This window comes from Pipra filicauda, unplaced genomic scaffold (genome assembly GCF_003945595.2).
Source record: "Pipra filicauda isolate LSUMZ 115617 unplaced genomic scaffold, ASM394559v2 scaffold112_size3218982_pilon, whole genome shotgun sequence".
Lineage (NCBI taxonomy): Eukaryota > Metazoa > Chordata > Aves > Passeriformes > Pipridae > Pipra > Pipra filicauda.
In genome coordinates this window covers 2597293-2619826 of record NW_024103574.1, presented here as the reverse complement: position 1 = coordinate 2619826, position 22534 = coordinate 2597293, and the positions used below count along the sequence as shown (strand labels likewise).

Below are 22534 nucleotides of genomic sequence, written 5' to 3'. Positions count from 1 at the left end.
AAGCCGATTATATCCATTGCAATTCAGGTCATAGCTTAGATTAATTATGGTGTTTGTGTAGGATGTTTGTTAGGAGGTTTCTGATTGCTGTTCAGGAGATTGATTACTTGTTACATTTACCTTGTGGTTTCTGGGGGGAGAAAACATCTTTTAGGCTTAAATGTTTGCAAACATACTGAGGCCAGGCAGGGCCACTGAGAAGTGAGGACACCTACACCTGCCACATCAAGAAGCCACAACATACATCTGCATTAATACCAAGCCAGAAAGTAGAAGATCTATAAAACAGGCATTTATTTTAAAGTACCTGAGTTTAGAGATAGTAACATAGCATTAGGCACTGATGTACCTCTCATAGTTAAAATGAGGGACAAGAAATTAAAAATCTATCAGAAAAATGCCAATTGGCAGATTTGTGTAGATGAGACAAATGATTTACAAAAGAGCACACCTGAATCCTGGCTGTACCTGTCATGCAATTTGCAAAAATCCAAGTTTCCAGGCCTTGAACCTCATCATTTCACAAGAGTAACCCAGGCTTCGCAGGCAAATAGAATGAATTGCTTGATGTTTCTCTTAAAAATTGTCCAGTTTGAGGCAGAAGTGGGAATATGAAGCTTTCTGTGGAAAAGAAGCACAATCTTCCAATTAGTATCTAGGTTTCACAGGTATTTTTAGGAACATTGAGTCCATCATCAGCAAATTTGCTGATGACACCAAATTGGGAGGGAGTGTCAACCTGCTGGAACGCAGGAGGGCTCTGCAGAGGGATCTGGATAGACTTGAGAGATGGGCTGATTCCAATGGGATGAAGTTCAATAAAGCCAAGTGCAGGGTCCTGCACTTTGGCCACAACAACCCCCTGCAGCGCTACAGGCTGGGCACAGAGTGGCTGGAAAGCAGCCAGGCAGAAAGGGACCTGGGGGTACTAATTGACAGGAAGCTCAACATGAGCCAACAGTGTGACCAGGTGGCCAAGAAGGCCAATGGGATCTTGTCCTGTATCAAAAATAGCGTGGCCAGCAGGAGCAGGGAAGTGATCCTTCCCCTGTACTCTGCGTTGGTGAGGCCACACCTTGAGTATTGTGTTCAGTTCTGGGGCCCTCAGTTCAGAAAGGATATTGAGGTGCTGGAGCGGGTCCAGAGAAGAGCAACAAGGCTGGTGAAGGGACTGGAGCATAAGTCCTATGGGGAGAGGCTGAGGGAGCTGGGGTTGTTTAGCCTGGAGAAGAGGAGGCTCAGAGGTGACCTCATCACCGTCTATAACTACCTGAAGGGACGTTCTAGCCAGGTGGGGGTTGGTCTCTTCTCTCAGGCACTCAGCAATAGGACAAGGGGGCACGGGCTTAAGCTCCGCCAGGGGAAATTTAAGTTGGATATCAGGAGAAAATTCTTTACAGAGAGAGTGATCAGGCATTGGAATGGGCTGCCCAGAGAGGTGGTGGATTCACCATCCCTGAAGATTTTTAAACGCAGATTGGACGTGGCACTGAGTGCCATGATCTAGTAAATGGACTGGATTTGGACCAAGGGTTGGACTCGATGATCTCGGAGGTCTTTTCCAACCGAATCGATTCTATGATTCTATGATTAGCTTTAAAGGAATCCAAGAATAAATTCAAGTTAAATTAGGAGACCTGGTGAATGGTAGAGACAAATTTGAACCATTAGATTTTCCTTTATCTCTTGTAGCCCTCTTGAAATATGTTAATTAACCAGTAAACAGATAGACTCACAATCCATATTTCCTGACCTGTTCTTCATCTTTTCTGTCCAAACACATGATCATAAACAGCTGTTTACAACAATAAAAGTACAAGGTACTGAAAAGAAGACAAAAAAGTAAAATAAATAGATCAGGAATCATACATGCTCTGAATATGTTTTAAAATGTGACTTGCAATACAGTGCTTAGATAATAATAGGAATAAGGTATAAGGATATATATAACTTTGCAACAGATGTTAGGTTTGTCTTTGTTCGTTCATATAATTCACTTTACTTCAATTGAGGGGCTAATAAAGCAGAAAAAATATTTCTTTTAAACTTAATCACTAGAGCCTGATAAAAGATCTTAGCAAGCATTAAAGATGGTAGTGTTGCAAACAGGAGCTCTGTTTCCTACGACTTTTCCTTGTGGAGCCAGTAGCAGCTCTAGTCAAAAATGATTTAGAGCGTAAGAGGACCCTTTTTAGTAGTTTTACTGAGATAAACTGTCAAGTAGAGGGTACTAGATGTGGTGGTGATGGATATAACACAATAGTACCAAACAGATAATTAACAAGTTAATTTTGATTTGCTTTGCATCCAACAAACAAAATGCTGTGCAGTGATACCACTCTTAATGTGGTGCTTAGTGCGCATCCTCACACTGGTCCATCCAGTAAGGACATTGATATTAAACTAAGGGATCTTTCCCTCATCTGAAAAAAATGTTTTAGAGGCATCAGGTAGACTTATTGGTCAGACTTTGAAGGAGACTTACCTGCTACACTTGCCTAATACTGGAGAAATGTAGTTTCAGTGAACCAGATCATCAGTTCATTTTTCAGTGGAAATGTATAAATCTTCCTTAGTGCATTTGCTATGTCTCATACTTTTCCTTCTCTCATGCATTTAGGTTTTAAAATGGCATGTTAAGTAAAATTACTTAACATTACAAGCCATAAAAATAAATTATGGTCAAGTTCCATTAAGAGCCCACTTCTGGTAACAAACATATACTCTTTATAAGAGCATCTTTAGACTTTTGGGCAAAAAGGAAGGAAAATAGGACTTACAAAGTTATACTTCTGGCTGTTTTGCATGAAGAAGTTCTTGTCCTGGTCTTTACCATTTGTTTTGTCATTTAGCATAATGTCTACTAAGATGGAGGAGTGAAAGAAAATTAGGCACTAGGGAAAATGACTTAATGGTAAGTAATTTTTTTTGTAATCTAGCACTTTTACATCCATTTTCTTTACCCATTTTAAGACAGTGACTTTTTTTTCCCTTTGCTTTTCTTCTTGTGTGCAAAATTCCTCATTGTAGATAGGCTGCTGCCTGCAGACTGGGCACTCAGTTCTTACCTCATACACAGCAAAATGAAGGTGTGATTTTATGTGCATGAACCTAGTTATGTAATTTGGACTATGTTAGTGCAGATTAAAAAAAAAAAAAAAAGAAAGAACAAGTTAGGAATGAGAAGCCAAGACCTCTGAAAACTCCAAGTAATATGTGATCCTATTACCCTACACTTTAAGTGCTAATGTTACCAACGCAGGATAGAGTCTCACTGGCATAGTTGGGCATGGTTCAATAAACTGCCTCTGGGTAGTTCACTCATAATGCCTGGTAAGTTGGATCTTCTGTGTACTCATAGCAAATAATTAGGCCTGCATTAACAGCACACCTTCTCCATCAGTTTTAAGAGGAACCAGCAGGACTCCAAGCATCGTTTTATCATTTAGGGAAGAAAGACCTGGCTGTGACTTCCTGGCTTATATATTGTGCTGGTTTTGGCAGGGTAGAGTTAGTTTTCTTCACAGTGGCTAGTATGGGGCTATGTTTTGGATTCATGCTGAAAGCAGTGATGATAATTAAGATGTTTTAGTTGTTGCTGAGCAGTGCTTACACAGAGCCAAGGCCTTTTCTGCTTTCTGTACTGCCACGCTAGCAAGGAAGTTGGGGGTGCTTGGGAAGTCGGGAGCAGACACAGCCAGGACAACTGACCCCAACTGACCAATATGTCATACCATATGACAGCATGCTTAGTATATAAAGTCGAGGGAAGAAGAGGGGAACGTTTGGAGAGGTGGTGTTTGTATTCCCGAGTAACTATTATGCGTGATAGGGCCCTGCTCTCCTGGAGATGGCTGAACACCTGCCTGGCCAGGGGAAGCAGTGATTTAATTCCTTGTTTTGTTTTGCTTGTGTGTGCAGCTTTTGTTTTCCCTATTAAACTGTCTTTATCCCATCACACAAGTTTTCTGGCTTTTGCCTTTCTAACTCTCTCCCCGATCCTGGGGGGGGGAAGCAAGTGGCTGTGTGGGGCTTGGTGGCTGTCTAGGGTTAAACCATGACATGTATTCATGGAATGACCTGAAATAATTGAGGACTAAGAAGAAGGAAAACAGTAACAAAAAGAAATTATCTATTTTAAACTTCAGTTGCTTTTTGCCTTTTTTTTTTCTTATGACCTCCGTTCTTCACACTCCTCCTTTCCTGTTTCATACCATTATCACCTCTCTGTTTCAGTTTTATCTGGTGTTCTCGACAGTTGTCACTAACTTGTTTCAAAATTTAGTTGTACTCTTCCACCCCTCCTGTCCCCCCCAATGGCTTTCTTTTCAGACTACCTTCTTAGCCAAGGACACGCCCCAAAGCCTACCTGTAGAAATGCAGGAGTAAGGACTGCAGTGCCATTCCTGTAAGCAGGCACTCCCACACCACTCTGGTCGCTGATCCCGTTTATACAGCATCACAGGAGGTTCACACAATTGGCTCTCAGATACAGTTGCGGTGACTTCAGGGACACTACTTTGGGGAGTAAAGGCTCTCAGCTGTGGATAAATAATTCACATTCTGTTCTCCAAAAGAATAAGGTTCGTAACAGCAATGTGTCCATAAATGCTGCCTGTGAACAGCGTGTCCTGAGCATTGCTGCTCTGCCCCTGAAACTTCCCACTTCTGCTGCAGTTAACCACTCTGTGGTATTTTGAAAAGTAAAAATCCCAGTAATGATGCCAGTATCAGTTGCAATTGGTCAGGGATCCAGAACATAATTTTGTTCACATATTTGAGTATCAAAATATTCAGCTTCCGAAGTCTTAATGTATTTTTCAGAGAAAACTGATTTTGATTAAAGACACTGCAGGATAACCTAATACATGTTTGAAGACATAATTTCTTAATTTTTTTTGTCTACTGCAGCTTTAATGGAGTCACAAAAATTACTCCCACTTTATCCTGACTTACACAGATTTCCCATAACATTTCATTAAAAATGAGAATGTAAACAATATAGTCCAATTTTAACTGGATTTTCACAGCACAAAAGAGTAAATGTGTATTTTTCCAGAGATTTTTTTCAGACACTGTTGATACCATTGAGGAAGCTGGAGATGATCTTCCCTAAAACTCTGGAGTAGTTTACAAATGTAGCACAGAGTGTCCTTTGTATGTAACTTCTTCCATATCATGGAGGAGTGGAAAAAACCACGAGTTTTCTCTAAAACTGAAAAAGCAACTATACTGAAAGAGTGGAATTGTATTATTCTTACCAGAACTTGCTCATCTTGAATCATAGCAAAAATTAATAAGCCTTCCAGCCCTTCTTACTCATCTGGTCTACTACAGATTCAAAACCAAAAATAAATCCTTCCTGCAGCCTTCTCACCATTGACTTGGCTTATAATGCAGCTGCCCTTTAAAGAAGTATTTTAAAAATACAAAACATGACACCACTAAGGAGACTGCAGTCTGGGGTGCTGCCTTTATGGATGAACAGTACATTTTCTTACAGATCAGTCTCACAGTTATTATTCTTGGTATTTCACTGGTTCAAAAAAGTTTCATTTCCAAAGTCTAGCACACACATGCATCATTACTGCCTGTTGGCTAATGCCATGCAGGCAGCATGCTGCAGCCTGCTCTCAAAGCAGCAGTTCTATTTGCAGAACATTCTGTTTGTAACTTAATTAAATTCACTTGGTGAATTATTTTAAATGTCATAATTCATAATTGGTGCTTGGTTTTTTTTAAATGCAGATTTATTAGGGAGTACTTAATTTTACATGAAGTCCAGTAATAAAATAACTCCGAACAATAAAACACAGTGGGAGATCAGTCCTCATCTGAGATGATTGGAGGGGCACAGTTTTTGTTGCAATAATGTCATTCTTTTAACCTTTACAATTATTCATCATTAAGAGACTGATTTTACCCACAGTGTCCTACATCGGACACAGTGTGTCCCTTCGTTATTTTTTCTGCTATTGTGAGAAAATTTTGTATTAGAGACTCTTGCTGCTGTTCACATAATGGGAACATCTAGGAGCAAGTCTGCTTCAATTTAAATCAGTTGCGAAGATTCCCACAGCCTTCAGTGGGAGTTAAGAGGGAAACATGAAGGATTTGTCCACCACAAATGCCAGAGTAACAGCACCAAATACATATACATGCATATATATATATATATATATATAAAATTCTTTGTGCTGCTTCCTGAAGTTTTCCTACTTGGATTTACTCAGGAGTGTAGGATGTGGCTGTTCTGCATCCGCCTCTCCAAGGCACAACAACAATGGAACACCTGAGCTTTGCTAAGACCAGTGCATGCTTGACAGCATGTCATTGTAAAGGTGACAAAAGAGCAGCTGGCCATCAACAAAATAATAAAACTGACAATGAGATATATCAAAATGCTGTCAAGATAGGGAATGCCTTCAGGCAGAGGTTGTCTTCATCCCTGTTTGGGCAATGCCCTTCAGCAAGCTGTGGGCTCGGACCACTCCGTGACATGCCACTGCAATAGCAATGTGTAAACAAATAGCAGTAATTAAGACATTCAACAGCCCAGCAGAAAGCTTTGTTCTTTCTCTGTTTAGCTTAAACCATTACATAAATCTTGTTCATGTAACTGAACTATAAACATTCTACACATACCTATGGTATTCAACACAGTTGTGTCCCTTGGACCACTGGGTAAGCTGAAAATGAGCTCCTCAGCTGCGAATAAGAATGAATAGTGGGATGAGACCGAGTTTAAACTCTTTGACATCTGTGATTTTTAATGACAAATGTGGGCTATCTAGTACAGGATCAGAATTTGAACACCATTACTATATAACTTATGCTAAAGTCTTCTGCAGGATGATGGGATCCATTATTTTATAAAAGCTAGTCAGAACCTGAAAATCTGCCTTTTCAGTCTATCTCTTGTAGTTGCATCGTCCCATGCCTGACCTAGCCCTGCTAGCCTAGACTCAAACTAATAAAGCCATGCATTTATAGGTGTAGGTATATAAAAAAAATCATGATCCCATTCAGGGTGGTGACTGACAAACATTGAGATCTTAAATGAAGGTGCCCTGAAGGACTTAGAGCCTGTGGTGTAATTTAATTAAGATATCAAAGTGATAGCATTATATCATCTATGACAGCTATTCTATTATAAAGCATTTCTTTAATTAACAAAGGTGATACCTGAGAAGGCAAGCACTGGTATGGAAAACACTTGCCTTACACTCGGAGAAACACAATTACTCTTCAAACTTACCTGAGTCACATATTTGTTTACTGCCTTTTTATTTGCCTTCAGGTGGGGCTGTGGCCTCTGTTCCCCGGTTTCACGTGGTCCCCACAGCCCCTGGATGCCACAGGGATCTTGTTCTAAGCCCTGCGACATCTGCAAGCTCCAGGAGCAGAGCAGGGTCTTTTAGTTTTTTCTCACTCAAAAGCTTCCTCCTCGTTTTCCTCCACTGACACTGGGGGAGAGTAGCTGATGGCAAAGCAGGCCAGCTCCAGAGGAGCGCAATGTATGCGGAGTTAAAAGCTGCTGGGAAGTGACAGGATGATCTGGGACTTCATAAGCACTGGGATACCTCCTGGAGCTTTTATTCAATTGCTATTCAGGTTTTATTCAGTAAGAACATCTGTTGGTTTCAGTGAAATCTTGTGTAGGAATTAAATTAATTGAATCTCAGGATAGGATTTGCTTCATTGAAAGGAACTTTAGAGAATTTAAATAAACCATAAAGTCCTAATAAAATATTTTCTGTAGCATAAGGTTATTTTCTAAAAGAATATTTAAATACCTCTTCATATATAAAATATACCGTTTAAAATGGTTTTCTTATGTGCTTGCAGATTTAAAAAAAAGTCAGAAGTTTCTATTTTTGAGCATCATATCCAAAATTTTGGCATCAGCCAAGTCCTGTCATCAATTTGTATACAGGTCATTTCTCCAGGTTTGGGGGGTACAGAACCCTAAAAGAAAATGCTAAGTCAGAGTTAAAGCTATTTGCAAACTTTTATATAAATATATATATATACAGTTGTGATTCTAAGTTTCTAACTGTTACATCTGCAAAATAATGTTTACAAAACTAAGTCTAGAAAAGCAGTGTAAGAAATATGAAGCTTTAGAGAGGAACTTGACTATTCATAATATCAGATGAAGGAACTGATTTTTTAATTTAAAGCTAGTCAGTACTGTGTTGCAGAATATAGAGAGATAAGTTGAGATATAGTCACAAACGTTTGCAAGGAGGCAAGAGATAAACAGCAGATTTTTTTTCTTTAATAGCTTCTATGACAAAGACAAGTACCTCTCCAGCTTCTTGAATAAATTACACTAATACGCTTTTCCATAACCTTACTATGTCACTATGAGTTATTAAAATCAAAGATACCTTAACAGACTTGCTTTCTTCTTATATACATTATATATTATTGGCCAACATTCTGAATTTCCAGAGTTTTCATGCCCATGAAGTATTATTTAACTAATGTATTCAAATGCTATGTAACAGAATTCACAAAAATAACCTCAAATCCATTTAAAATTATTTACAACCCTATGTTCACTTCAGTTGTAAGCTAAAATCAAGAGTTGTTTTTCACTGATCTCTCTGCAGCACTTTCAGTAAAAGCCAAGTGAAAAATTAGGAGAAATGAAAATTAAAAAAAAAACCAAGGGCATATCTTTTGAAGTTGCTTTTTTCTTTTATATTTTTGCATTAACATATCACACATAGCCATGTGGAACAGCATGATTTTGTATGCTCTCTAAAGACATTGTTATAAGCAGAGCTATGCCATTTCTTATCCTTAAAACACTTTATTAGGGCCTGAAAATACTCAGATGGTATATGCAAAGTTTTTTTAGGTAAAAAAATGTAAACGTTGCGTACCTTGAAAGAAAAAGGCATATGGCTTTGGCTTGTAGCATAGCACAGCCTTAAATTTTGTGCCAGAGGAAAGAATACTTCACCTTCTCTGAGGTCTTTTATTTTTGCACCCTTGCAAGAACTGATTCATTTTATAAGCAGATATTTTTCATTCCAGTAAGTGCACTGCATATAGCGCCTTTAGTACAAACTGGAACCGAAAATTGCATTTAAGGATAAATGCTGAACAGCACTAGATTGTTTAAATTATAGAGTACCTGTAGGAACACATGGAGGCGTATCTGTCACCGTGGCAATGCAACTTCATCCCTCTCTGGCTTCAGTTGCTGCCTTGCCCAGCTACCATCAGACATCAGAAGCACATCCAAGTGTTAGGGAGGTCATGTTGCTGTCATGCCCCTCACAGAGGCCGCTGAAGATGGAGCTGGGCTATCCTGGTACACTCCTGTCCCTGAGCATCCCTGACCTCTGGGCTGCACAGCCAGGATACTGGCAGCTGCTGCAAGGTTTTGACCTTTCTTATACCTACTGTGAGAAGCAGAGTCTGTTGGAAAGTAGTCCTATAGTCAACTAGCAAGTCCTAAAACAGTATTTTTGCTCAAAAATAGTTGAACAGCTGGACAGGGTGGGATAAAAAAAACTGTAATTTTTCACATTTCAAATGGCAGCAGTTAATTGCATTACTCTATCCAAGGTGTTTCTCTTCATCACATCTTTGGTAAGACATGTGATGGATAGAACTGATAGGGAACATAATATGCCATAATTTATTTCTTCCCAGGGTGATACAGTGGAAAGCAGCATACTTAGAGCTTCTCTTATCATCTTACTCTGTAATAGATTGAAGTGTATTAGGATAAAAGAAATCTCTGTCCTTAAACTTTACCTTCAGGCATCCCAGCAGGAAATTGTAGAAAGTCTATTTTTACCACTATAGAAAAATTACATTCAGTCTCTTCTTGTGAGAAACTTCTCCACCTAATGCTTACCAAAAGTCAAATGCTTTTTAGGATATATTCATTCTACAATGTTCATGAGTTACAGTTCTCTCATCCTGGCATACACACCTAGATTCAATCTCTGTAGGGGGTTAATAACATGCAAAAAGAATTGGCAGCACAACCTCCACACAGGCAAACAGCACTGAAATGCCAACCACCACATGGCCCAGGTTGCCCTGGTCTTACTAACGAGGTTGCCTGAGTTAGCCCAATTAATGTGCTGATGACAACTCCTGGTTGTAGTGGAGGCATGCAGAGGTTCAGAGAGAAACCTCACCTTGCAGCAGTCTTGCCACAGCTCTATAGGGAAAGAAGCCTATTCATCTCCAGATTTGAATTACTTTACAATCAACTCAGGAAGCAAGTTTGCCTCAGTTCAAGGGAGTTGCTTGCATGCTACACATCTGATGAGTTAACTGAAAGTATTACATACCTTATCATAAGCCTTTCTTGCACTTAGAGATGTTCTTGCTTTATTTCAGGTAGAATATTCTCATTCAGACTTGGGAGGTTCTCTGTGGCATTTGGGACAGTACCTGAGGCCATGAAATATTGTTGGGGACTGGTTTCACCCCCAATTCCCATTGCTCTGAGTCTCCCATCTGAGGCAGCAGCAGGAATCATGCAGACATTACTTCCCTGCTTGGCATGGGACAGGAGCAGCTGCTTTCCTTTCCCTTTTAGCAGCCCTGCTATCCAGCCAGTTGGGCTTCTCCATATTTCAGTATACTATGATGAAATAAATTTTAAAAATGACAAGTTGTTAGGAGACAGCGCAACCACACACCGTGCTTGAAGTGTAATTTGCAGATAACAGTCTTAGTATTAACTATTTTAGAAAGTGACTGAATATTTTTCAGAGCTATACAGTTATTTTTTTATTATGGACATATGTAATAAAGGAAATTACATGACAATCTCCAGCACAGAACTGAACAAATTACTAGTTTATCACAAAGTTTGCAACCCTTCCTCAAAAGATACTGAATGGTGTTTTTTTCATTGAATTACTTATATTGGAGCAGTATCCTAATGTGGATTTGATGAGTGTCTTCATTCTCTTTCAAAGCGCTATGTGCTATAATTTGAATGTGGAGAGACATCACACAATTCATTGTGAATACTAATAAGACATCTCTTCACTGTATAATGAAATTCAGCATTTAAATTTGTTTCTATAACAATTCCCCGTTATGTAGGTATACACTGTGATTCATTAAAAATATTTATTTTATCATCCTGACAAATACGAAGGGAAAACAATGTATCCCACCTTTTAAGAGAAATGAGGTGAAATTGGATTTCACTTACAATTGTCATTATTGTTTATGTTCCTTTTCATTCTTCCTTTAAATGGTTCACATACACACAAGACTCCTTTGAGCCTGGGAATTCTGTAACAAAAATTATCAAATACAACAGAAATGAGTGCAGATTCTGTAGTGATAATAAGATAGACCTTTTTATATATATATTTAGAGCAGTGTTCCTGCATAACATCAGCAATTCTAATTGTGGTGTTTGATATTCAGTGTTAATCCATTGGCTCTAAAACTTATTAAAAGCAGCAGTAGACATACTGGTAATATAGGAGCAGATCCAAAATTGTCAAAAATAATACTGACATTAAGAATCAGAAATAAAATTACAGTTATTGTAGAAATACAGTTTTGCATGAGATCCATGAGCGCAGAATCAATAACACTCTGGAGTGTTATTGAACAGTGCCTACAGATGCAGACAGTCCCAAAAGCACAGCTGAGACATCCCCAACAAGAAAAGAATTTCTTCTGTCTCTTTGGTCCCTTTTATTTGTTGTCTGGCTCTTTTCTCTATGGCATTAGCCATAGAATTAATACAAAGACAAAAAAAATTCTCTTTGAAAAAAAGGCCTGTGGAGCAAAGGAAAAGAGTCTGGCTTAGCCACCACTTGTCTAAGCACTAATTACTTCACTTCTCTGTCTGATCTCCCCCAGCTGTAACTTTGTGGGCAGCTGAACACACCTGCTTGTAAGTCATTTGGAGATTTAGAGCTAAAAACTAATATGCAAAACATTACATTAACATGGATTGAAAGTTTTTTTACAGTTTTATGTGACACTATTTTGCTACCCTTATTCATAGCTAGTACACTACATCCTATTACATGGGTGGCTTATTGAAACTGGTGTGACAGCATGCAAAATAAAGGACTGTCAGAGTTGGGGAAGACAACCTGCCTTGGCTTAGTAAAGCTGTCTAATTTCAATAATAACAAAGTAAAAGGTTGTTCAGCTTTGGGAAATTAACTGTTTATTGAATGACACTGAGTGTTTCTCTCATTGGGATGATTAGTAAAACATCAACTTACATTTTGGTAATGCTCTCATCAATATACACATTACTCAGTCTAGGCTGTATAGGTATTTGATTAGACCATCTGTTCTAAGAAGATTACTTTCTTTAGGAAGAAATAAAATGAAATTAAAGATTTTTTTTCCATGTTTTGCATTACACTTGACAAAAGTTACTTAACTATTGGTGCTACTTAGGAATCCTCTTTAACAATCTTAAAAGTCTCCCACAGAGGATGCAGGAATTACCCTAGGAAAACTATTAAAGCTGACAGTGGTTTGTCACAGGCAATCATTAATGAATACCATGGAGGATTTAGTATACTTCTGCTCATTGTCTGGCCATAATTCATAGTTGATATCCCAGAGATTTTGCAGAATGACTGTGTAGCTGCACATTTAGGGAAGCAAATAGCATCTTAAAAGATGGCTGGTGGAAATTATAAGTGGGAAATAAATGGTAAGATCTTGTTTCTGAGGATGAATACTTAAACAAGGACTGTCTTTACAAGGCTAGTTAAGGTTTGGGGTTTGGTTTTGTTAGTTTCCCTTTTAACTTCCTCGTACAGGAGTTATGTGTTTCAGTGCATGAAAATAGTCTTGTGTAAACTGTCAATCAGAATATCTTGATATGTGCACTGATATACAGTGCATTTGGCTATCTCAGTCTTCATTAATAAAGACTACCAGTATTCTGAGTAAAACATAAAACCTACAGTCACAAGGACATAACATGACATACCTTCCATCACCCTCTGCTGTACTTCCCAGGTGTAGCATATTCTACAGTTCCACTTTTACGAAAGAATAAAATTATCAAATAAAGCAAATTAAAAATGTAAAGCATGCTTGCATGTATGTGTACATACAGAGGAAAAAAAAACACCTACCAGTAGAAAAAACAAAAATCTTCATACCTGAATTTAGATTGTAGAGCTTGCAACAGCAGTACCCTCAGTGCAGACCTGGGTAGCATTTGCAGGTGCTGTGTTTACATCTGTCGTAAAGGAAATAATCTAAACCTGTTGTCCTAAATCCTGCTGTTCTTCTTAAAAATAAAATTGTAATGATGCCTTGGGGGGACATATGTATTGAAATTCATTTTTTGGGGACAGAAATGGTTTTGCTTAAGCCCAATACACATGTGTGCACCCTGAGTGGTCCTTTACAGTATAAATAACACATGCACGTGCAAGTAACTATTTTTATATGTAAATGACCTTTCAACAGATAAACATGAGTATGACAGCACAGGCTAATTTCACTCTTTGTTCACTATTTAGGTGTGTTTTCATGTTGCCCTTAAGCCAGTCAATCTATCTGCACTGCTTCACTTCCTTCCCAGCTGTTACATCCCTTCTGGCAGTATCAGCACTCATCTGGCCAAGCAGTATGTCAGATCAGAGGCTTGATTCAGTGAAAATCTTAAGACTGGGGAAAAAAGTGCTTGCTTTCCAGACACATCCAGCTCACCATAACTGCTAGGCACAAAGGTGGGATCCCCCAAGTTTGTAGGAAATTTGTCCTAAGAGAGAAGCTGCCAGCTCAGAAACCATCAGCTCCCCAGCAGGAGTGCAGGGAGAGGCAAATAGGGAGAAGGCTGAGCAAGCAGCACATTGCTAGATTTCAGGCTGATGCTCGCTTGAGGCAGGGCTGAGCCCGTAGCAAAGATACAACCCTGAAGGAAAGAGATACGCTGGAAGCTGCTGGACCAGAAAAGTAGCACAATGGTATTTCTTAAATTGTTTTCCAATTTTTTCAAGGCCCCCCCTTCAAACCCAGGAGAGTTAAGTTTGTGCCATTTTAGAGAGTAGCCTCATTTTAATTTAGTGCAAAATTACCTTTAGTGACTGGAAGCCCTTGGTCTGTTTTGCTGTGCTGTGAGGAAGAGAGCAAGTGAGCAGCTGCGAGGCTGGGAACCCTCTGTCTCCCTCTCTGTACATGTAGCCTTACACCCACCCTTACCTTCCAAACCACCCACTTGAAACTATGTGATACTGCTTTGTAACTATAATTCGAGCTTCACTGAATCTGAAAATTCCCAAATTTTTAAACATTAATTATACATACATAGATATACATATTGCCTATCATTGTTCAATCAGCCAAGTCTAACATGTAACTTGAGTTATTGTGTCAACTACATATATAAGTGCTGAAGTTGTTTCTACATAATCCTAGAGGGACATTAGCATTTCAGACTTCTACTACCTAGTTCAAACCTGCACAGAAATCAGTAATATAGAGGTTAAGTGGACATTATTTAAAAAAAAAAAATTCTTCATGTAATTTGCTTTATAGTAACTGCCTGTAATAGTGTGGACTTTTCTTATTACACCATACTTAAATACGTTGGAACAGACAAAAAAGCTTTGCTTGTTTAGAAATAGTCTGTTGATTTTGACTTTACATTTTTGTATGTGCTTATGTAAAATACTTTTGAAGTTTAAATCAGATGCAGCAGTTCTACTCTGTAAGTATTTGAATGCTGTAGAATAGCTGCATGCTATTAAAAAGCTATGGCAGTCTGCTTTGGTGGACAGTCAGATAGTTATTAAAGCCATGTTAATGACCTACATAGCATTTTAGAAAGCTTCTGGATTGAAAAATATCATAGCTAAGAGAAAAAAGAATAAGGGGCTTTGTACATCTTTCTCAATAAGTAAATAATGCATTCAGCATTATCATTAAGATATTTAAGGGGCAATTTGATAATGGAGAAGTTTAGCCCACATATATTAGGGACAGAAGGTTTTTAAACTGCAGTATAAATCCATCCTGTTATATCTAACATCTTACCATAACAATTACTAAACAGCAGTGGCTTTGTGAAAAAAGTTTTCATTCAAATTCCATTTAAACTATATACGCAATAATCATAGTTGTCCTTTAATGGAGAGATCCAGAGCCATGTAGTTTTCATTCAAGTAATTACAACATTGTACTTTTATTTTTCATTAACTCCAGTATTTTTATGTTTCTGTACTGCTCATTTCTAACCTCACATGAGAGTTGGTATGTGCATGACTTTTTTAGAGCTGTGATGAACGCTCTGCATAAAGAGCTGTCCAAGTAAGATGCATTTACTGAAATTAGCATAGGACAGGATTTGCACGGAACACCACTGTAGCTCATCAGTTAAACACCACACTGGTGCTCTGTTCTGCTCACTTCATTTGATTTACACAAAAATCACGTTGAAATTCATGGCCTGTACCTGAAGGTACTCAGTGACCAGGACTTGCGGCATCAATATTTTTCACAAGCCTCCACGTTACCAGTCCAGAGCTGTCCGACAGGAAAACCCTTACCACAGGAGCGGGGGCCACAGGGGCAGAAGGTGGAGCTTTCTTGGGAACCAGTTAGAAAGCTATGAACAACCTTTTGCAGAAGCCACAGCCATCAAAAATCAGCTGCCTCCAGCACTATGGCAAAGCACATTTCTTCTTCTATTGCCTGTGGGCAGTAGAAACACAGAACTAGTTACATTTACTTCTTGAATTGTGTCATGTACCAGCAGAGACCCTTCTGCCGCTCATCCACAACTCACCCACTGAGAGGGAGCACCAGCCAAGCCCTACCCACAGTGGTCAATCATATCCCTCAGCAGGGAGCAGGAGGCCAAGGAGCAGCAGGAACAGTCACCCAGTGCAGGGACAGATGTGAAGGGTTCTTCCAGATGTGGGAGACCCACCCCAGCACCAGCTGTGCCCTCACCAACACATGCCATCCCACGTGGTGTCAGGGGACACCAGTGGCCCATCAGCAGCCCCAGGTACAACATATGGGCAAAGCAGAGTCACAGAGGGAACCCCTTTAGGAAGACCAGAAGGAAACAGGACTGCGACACAACCCTGTAGCCCACCCAGGAGAACAGTCCAGATGGAGACCTCGGCCTGAGCTTAAATAGGGCCTGGGCCTGGGGCCCACCTGAGGCTGGTCACGGACATCAACCCCTGCTGCTCAGGTGGGGCTGGCCAGAGATATTAAAGCCTGCTGGGGTCCTCCGTAGTTTCTCAGATGTTTTGCTTTCCACAGTTTTCTTTTTTGGATCAAAAATCTGAACACAATCATTTATAACCACAAATAAATTAAAAAAATTTTAAAAAAATTTATTTAATTTTAGTGTTTCCAGAACCTTGATTCTTTCTGCTGTCACCAAGGTGGTTTAATTCCCTCCATGATCTCTGCGATCACCAATACCATCTTTTCATGATAATGGACCAGCTTCTTCTGTGCTGGGTTTTTCTTGCCCAAGGATGACACCTTTCAACTGTAGATTTTAGGCATCTCCTTCTTTCTACCCTCTCTACCTCTTATTACCCATTCTAATTCAAGGATAGTCCAAAATAATAAGAAAGTGAGCAAGATGAGAGCTGTATCAGAACACAAAATCTAAGGAAGAGACACCCAAGGTGGTTGTTACTGACAGTATAAACTATTCCCAGTTGAGGACACCCCTGTATCTCCTGGGTGACTTCCTTGCCAGAGCTCCTGCAGGGCAGCAAGGTAGCTGGAAAAGTGGGTCAGGTGAAAATGTACTGATGTGAGCTGAGCATGATGCTGCAGATTGATACCCTCTGCTGCCTTGTCCAAGGAGTGCTCTCATGGATGGGCTGGCTTACCCAGGATGAGTGCCAGTGTACTGGGAGAAGGGAATTCTACATACCTTGGGATGTCAGTTTCTCAAATCCAGATGTGCATCCGGTGTAAAAGAAACTCAGGTTTTCTTGGAACATTTACCGTATTGTTCAGCCAGAGCTCAGCACGATGGGGTCCCAGCGTTACACAGTCATGACACTGCATAAGTTATAAATAGGAAAGTGATTATATGCCAGATAGCTGCTGATACAGGAGGAAAACACCAGTATTGAGCTTCTGAAATACCAAAACCACACTTGGATCAGTGCCAGCAGATCTGCCTTAAGGTTATGCCAGAAGGATCAAGTGGTCAAAATAACATCAGCAAGGCTGCCGAGTCAAAGACAGTCTGAGAAGCATAAAGCCACCCACTAGGAATTAATAAAATTTTCACCCCTCAAAAGTGGGTAGAGATATTTCAGAGGAAACAAAACTCCATTTGCCTCATAAAATAAATTGAAAAGCATTTCCAAAAAGTAACTAAAGTATCTAAAAGGAGAGAATGTTCTGCTAGGAATTAAATGCCTTTGGCAAGTGCACCAAATTTGTGCTGCAAATATTAAAATGTTTTCCTATTATACATTTTCAGTTCATAGTATTGAAGAGAGGCAATAATCTGAGAACTACTCTGAGTGCCAAGAATGCCTTCACATGATCTACCAAAATGCTTTGAAAGAAACAGTACAATACAATCAGGGATTACAGAGTTCATCATGCTAAAGCATTTCTCTGTAATTCTGCATCTATATGTAAATTTGGGATAGAATTCCGTACCTCACAGAGGTGTTGTCATAAAGATTAATTAGCTAGGTTTGTGTTCCACAAGGCAAAGTACCAGATCTTTAGAGGCTTAAATATCTTTTTTAAATCTGAATTTTATGGGCCTTCTTGCACCGAGTTTGTTGCAGGATCAGGGCCATAATCTGCAATGTACTTTCAAGCTTAAAACTGCACGAAGTTGTTAAGCATTATTATCTATTTTTGGCCATTCACATCCTCTCTGGTTTAATCTTTTTAAGTCTCCCCAGAAGTTATTGATTTAAATATGCTTTTATTTTCTTTTTTGCTGGTTTTGAAGAATGTATATTGTTCAGCCTGCAGCTCAGAGTTCAAAGTGCTTGTCTGGCCATCCAGATGCCTCTCACTTGGGAGATCTGTGAAAGAGCTTGAAATCTTCCACTGAAATTTTAGCACTTTTTCTTTCTTAACTTAAATCACTTTAACTTAAAATGCTGTCATTGCAGTGATGAAAGGCTATTGATGGTAAAATGTTCTTGTCTACAGCCATTCCTGTCTTCATCACAACAATAATTCTGCAGACATTGACCGAGATGCTCTCAAACCAGCTAATGGATGTAGTGAGTTTGATAACATCAATTATCATTCAGCAGATCCTGTGCCTTGCCAATCCTCCACCACACTGTTTGCCCTTAGTAGGACAACAACCATACGAGTAGCATCCCACAATTAATGGTTTCATAATCTGGCTCCTTCATGGTAAACAAGTAATTCCTGGTTAGAAACCACATGCAAAATGTGAGCATTAGGGCAATTGCTGCTATTAGCTATTACTGTCTAATTAGTCATCGACAATGTACAGCTTGGCACCAAGTGAACTAATTCTATGATCTCTTGAAAAGGAAAACAGAAATACTCTATTATTTCCAAAAGTGTGATTTGAATGCAGTAATTTACCACACAGCCTCTCTCCAAATGTGAGTCAGGCTGTATTTATTTCTTGTCTGGTGCATTTAAGCTAATTACCTTGAGGCAGCAGTATAAAAATCAGTTGCTGTGATTCACTTCTTGAAAATGTATTTTGCTTCTTCTTAAAATCTTGCCCTGCTTGACCTCAGCAGCCTTCCCCAATTTGAAAACGCAAGTTATAATCCTCTGTAGGGATTTAGCCAGGTGTCTATTACAGCATGTAATCTGTGATACAGCTTCCAATATTCATGCTACAGAAGGGTTAAGCCCCTCTGTCTTTGTTCCTGAGTGAAAAAGTCCATGAGGTGTTAGTGTGGACAGGGAATAGATTGAAAGAAGCAACATCTTCAATCAAACCATAAGCCTGTGTGGGTGTCACTGAGGAGCTGTACTGGTGAGAGACCAGAGGCTTCACCTGAGCAGCAGCACTCAAACTTTAACCCTTGAATGGCAGCTTCAGCACTGCTGCTGGCTCCCCTGCTGACCTTCAACAGTCATGCTACTGCTAGACCTCTGTTTTTAACCAAAATCCTCACTCTAGGATCACTGTCCCATCCATCACTGAGCTGTTCCTAAGGAGGCACTTGGTAAGACAGTGCTACCCAGTGGGAACAAGGCCAGCCCCAGTGCCCTGTCCCAGGCAGGGACACTTGCAGAGCACCTCAGACACCACTATGGAAGTTCAAGCTGGCTGGCACAAACAGACATTACTGTGTGCTAAAACAAACTAAATCCAGCTAATTGAGGGGAAACCCTACTGGGACCAGTCAGCCCTACTCAGCAGCTTCTCAGGTAACTGCTTTTTCCAGCCAGGGCTGAACGTAATCAAGTCATAATACAGCCATGTGCCTTTGCTGTGCCTGCAAAACAGGTACCCCTCTTCCTAAAGCCAAAACTTTTAGACTATGTCAGTAGTTTTGGTAATATTTTTAATTCCATGAGCAGCCAAAACCAAAATAAATAGCAACCTTATTTACCTACCTGCAAGGAGCTATTTCATATCAATCTCCAATTACTGTACAGGAAAATAGTGGGTTTCTTTTAGATGTTTGTGGTGTTGAGAAAGACTCAGCTACCTTTTATGCTAATTGGCAGTTAAGTGTTTAGAACTATTTATCAGTGTTTAATTATTTAGAACTCTCCTAATGGCTTAAATATAATTTTAAAAAGTTATAAATATTTTCCACCTTATCCAACAGAAGAGCTGCTCCTTGGAAGGCTTAAATGAAGATCTGTTTATGGCTGCCTGCTAGTCACAACTAGTCACAAGTTACTTACAGTTGTTAATGCTCTGGTCCTTTAGATGTCCCCAACACAGACTGAGCTTAGTTTTCACAAATTGGGGAAAGTTTATCTTTGTTGTATTCATTTTACTGAGACAGAAGTCTTAAAGAGGATTGTTATAGAGATCAAGATATTAAAATATGTAACTAATCACATTTAAATTAATTGTTTTCATAATAACATGTACTAAGGGATGTTCATGTAGAGTAAGACCCTTTTACACTGTTTCGATAGTGTTAGTATGACTTACCATGCAAATTACATTTAAGATTAATTAGAAGCAGTTTAAAGCCAAGTTGCTGGTAGAGAAAATGGGAACCTGACTCCAAGCCTCTGAAGCAATAATTATTTTAAATATTTCAAAATTACGTCAGCAACTGCCATGTCAGACAGAGGGGAACTTACCTAAGCTCATAATTTCTCTCCTCGTCCCAGTGTTAGAATTCTGGACGTTTATTTTATCAGCTTATATCAGCTTAGCTATTTTTCTCCTAATTTTGTCTTTGGAGTACTTGAACTTCGCACAGGTTATTTTGGTGTCATCAAATCATATATCTCTTAAAATAGAATTGTGTGCCATAAAATTAAAACAATAATTCCATTTATTTGGGATGTTACGCATTCACTGTGCTGTTCTTTTAGGTAACTTATTGCAACCAGCTCTATCACCTTACTTCATTCACATTAGCTTGTGGGGTTTTTAGAGCCCCCTCCCCAGTTATTCTCTGATTCTGTTGGCACCTCAGCTTTTGCTAAAAACCAAAAGATAAAAGGCAAAGAGAGCAAAGTAAATCAATTAATGTACAGAAAGAAAGACTACATCCCATACAATCTGGGTTACCCGCTGAAGTCATAAAACATGCCTTCTCCAGCATCCAGGGACTAGTGGATCAGAGCAGCTTTAGTTTTTAACAGGAAGAATCACAACAGACTCAGTGATTGTTTGTGGAAAAGGAAAACAAAGCCATCCCTCAGCAGTGCTTAATGCACTGGCTACACAGGAGCATTTATTTGCTGGGTTTCAACACCCATGACCTCCCAGTGAAGTTGCTTTTACGAAAGCAAGGGCAGAAGCATATAGGTTATAGGTACACAGGCAGCTTTGTGGCACTGGGTACAGAAGGGACCAGATTTTTCTAGGAAACCTCAGACAGGTGTGATTTACGCAACTCTTAGCATTTTCTGAAAAACTGGTATTTACATATAGCCAAAGGGTCTGGAACCTTACAGATTTCACAACGTGTATATTTTCCCTGAGGAAAAGAAAAGGCCTTTGTAAGTTAGCAAATTCTGGCATTTATATCTGATATATTAAATGGAACTTAAATATTAAAATATTCGGTGTTTTCTCTATTCTTTTTGAAACTTAGTTTTAATTTTCACTGTTTTATTCAAAAGGAAGGCATAGAAATAGCAACCATGAGCTTAAAATCAGAGCTGTAACAGGGACTTATTATAGACAATATTTTGCAGAGTATTTCCAGTTACAGCTGCATGCTTTGAAGCTCTCAGCAGCATGCTGTTTTTCAAATAACCCTTTTTGTTGTCTTGTAGTTTTCTTTCATAACTTCCAGTCCCGGTGAATTGTTGTCAGTTTTAGCATTCAGCTGTATTAACAAGAGAGAGAGAAAGAAAATACTATTTTCCAGCCCAGGTAAGAGGAATTTGCCAGTGGGGAGGGCAAAGTCAGTGCAGAAGTTCTTTTGCTTGTGTTTTGTGGGAGTATGTCAAGGAGCAGAGCAGTGGCCAAGGTGGAAACTGATGTTTGAAACCCATTTCCCACAGTGAATAGCATTGAATTGCTTCATTGCCCTGAGGCTTTGAGGTGGAGAGAAGCATAACTGTAATTATAAGAAAAGAAAAGGTTGATCATCATATTGGGGCTTTTTCTGTTTTCAGGGTAGGTGCAGGGAGCTCTGATTGATGACAATAATAGCTACACTTATAACCTCATCGAGCTCTGCTAAGTATAGGGATGTGCATATTTTTCCCCAGCAGTGCTGACCATCAGTGAATAGAGGCATGGCTTCTTCCACCATCTGTATGTCAGGCAGAGGGAAGGATATAGAGCAGCGGCTGCTCTCTGGAACAAACGCAGAATGAACAAGTAGCAAAATACTAATGCACTGTTGAAAGGTGAAATTAGACGTACGTGATTCAGTGCAGCCTACGGGGTCTGATATCTTGGCAACTGCTACAAGATATCCCCAATCTGCAGACAAAATAGCCTTTGTGAAGAAGCAGAAGATTGTAGTGTGCAAGTTAATGCATCAAAAGGCCAGAAAGAGAATAATTCACTTTCACCTTGCTACAGAGGACAAGCAGCAATAAAAGCTGTGCACTATTGGCAAGCTTTTTTTGTTGCTGTTTTTAACTCAGCCCTCAGTTCAGAGCTACAGCCACCTTGGCAATGTTCCAGTTGAAGCTGCTGACATCTCCTACCTAATCAAGTGCTGGATTATTTGTCCTGATAAATTGAAGCTGGTGCCTCATGAAAAGTCTTTCCTGAAGTACTTCAGTACCCTGTAATAAGATGGCAGATATCTGAATCAAGCCCCAGAGCAGACAGAGCACTGTTTTTCTACTGGCTTTTGGTAGCAAGTGCAAAGGTTTTAAGGCAAGGTGGTGTTGAGCTGGGAGCATGGTTGAGCATGATAAATTTCACATCTGGGTGAAA

The 22534-nt window shown here is 39.4% G+C and overlaps 1 protein-coding gene across 8 annotated transcripts in view; it reads left to right on the top strand.

The window, feature by feature from the left end:
• NTNG1 (netrin G1) overlaps nt 1-22534 on the top strand; it is a 151510-nt gene that overhangs the window by 43782 nt on the left and 85194 nt on the right. The gene's annotated exons all lie outside the window — the stretch shown is intronic.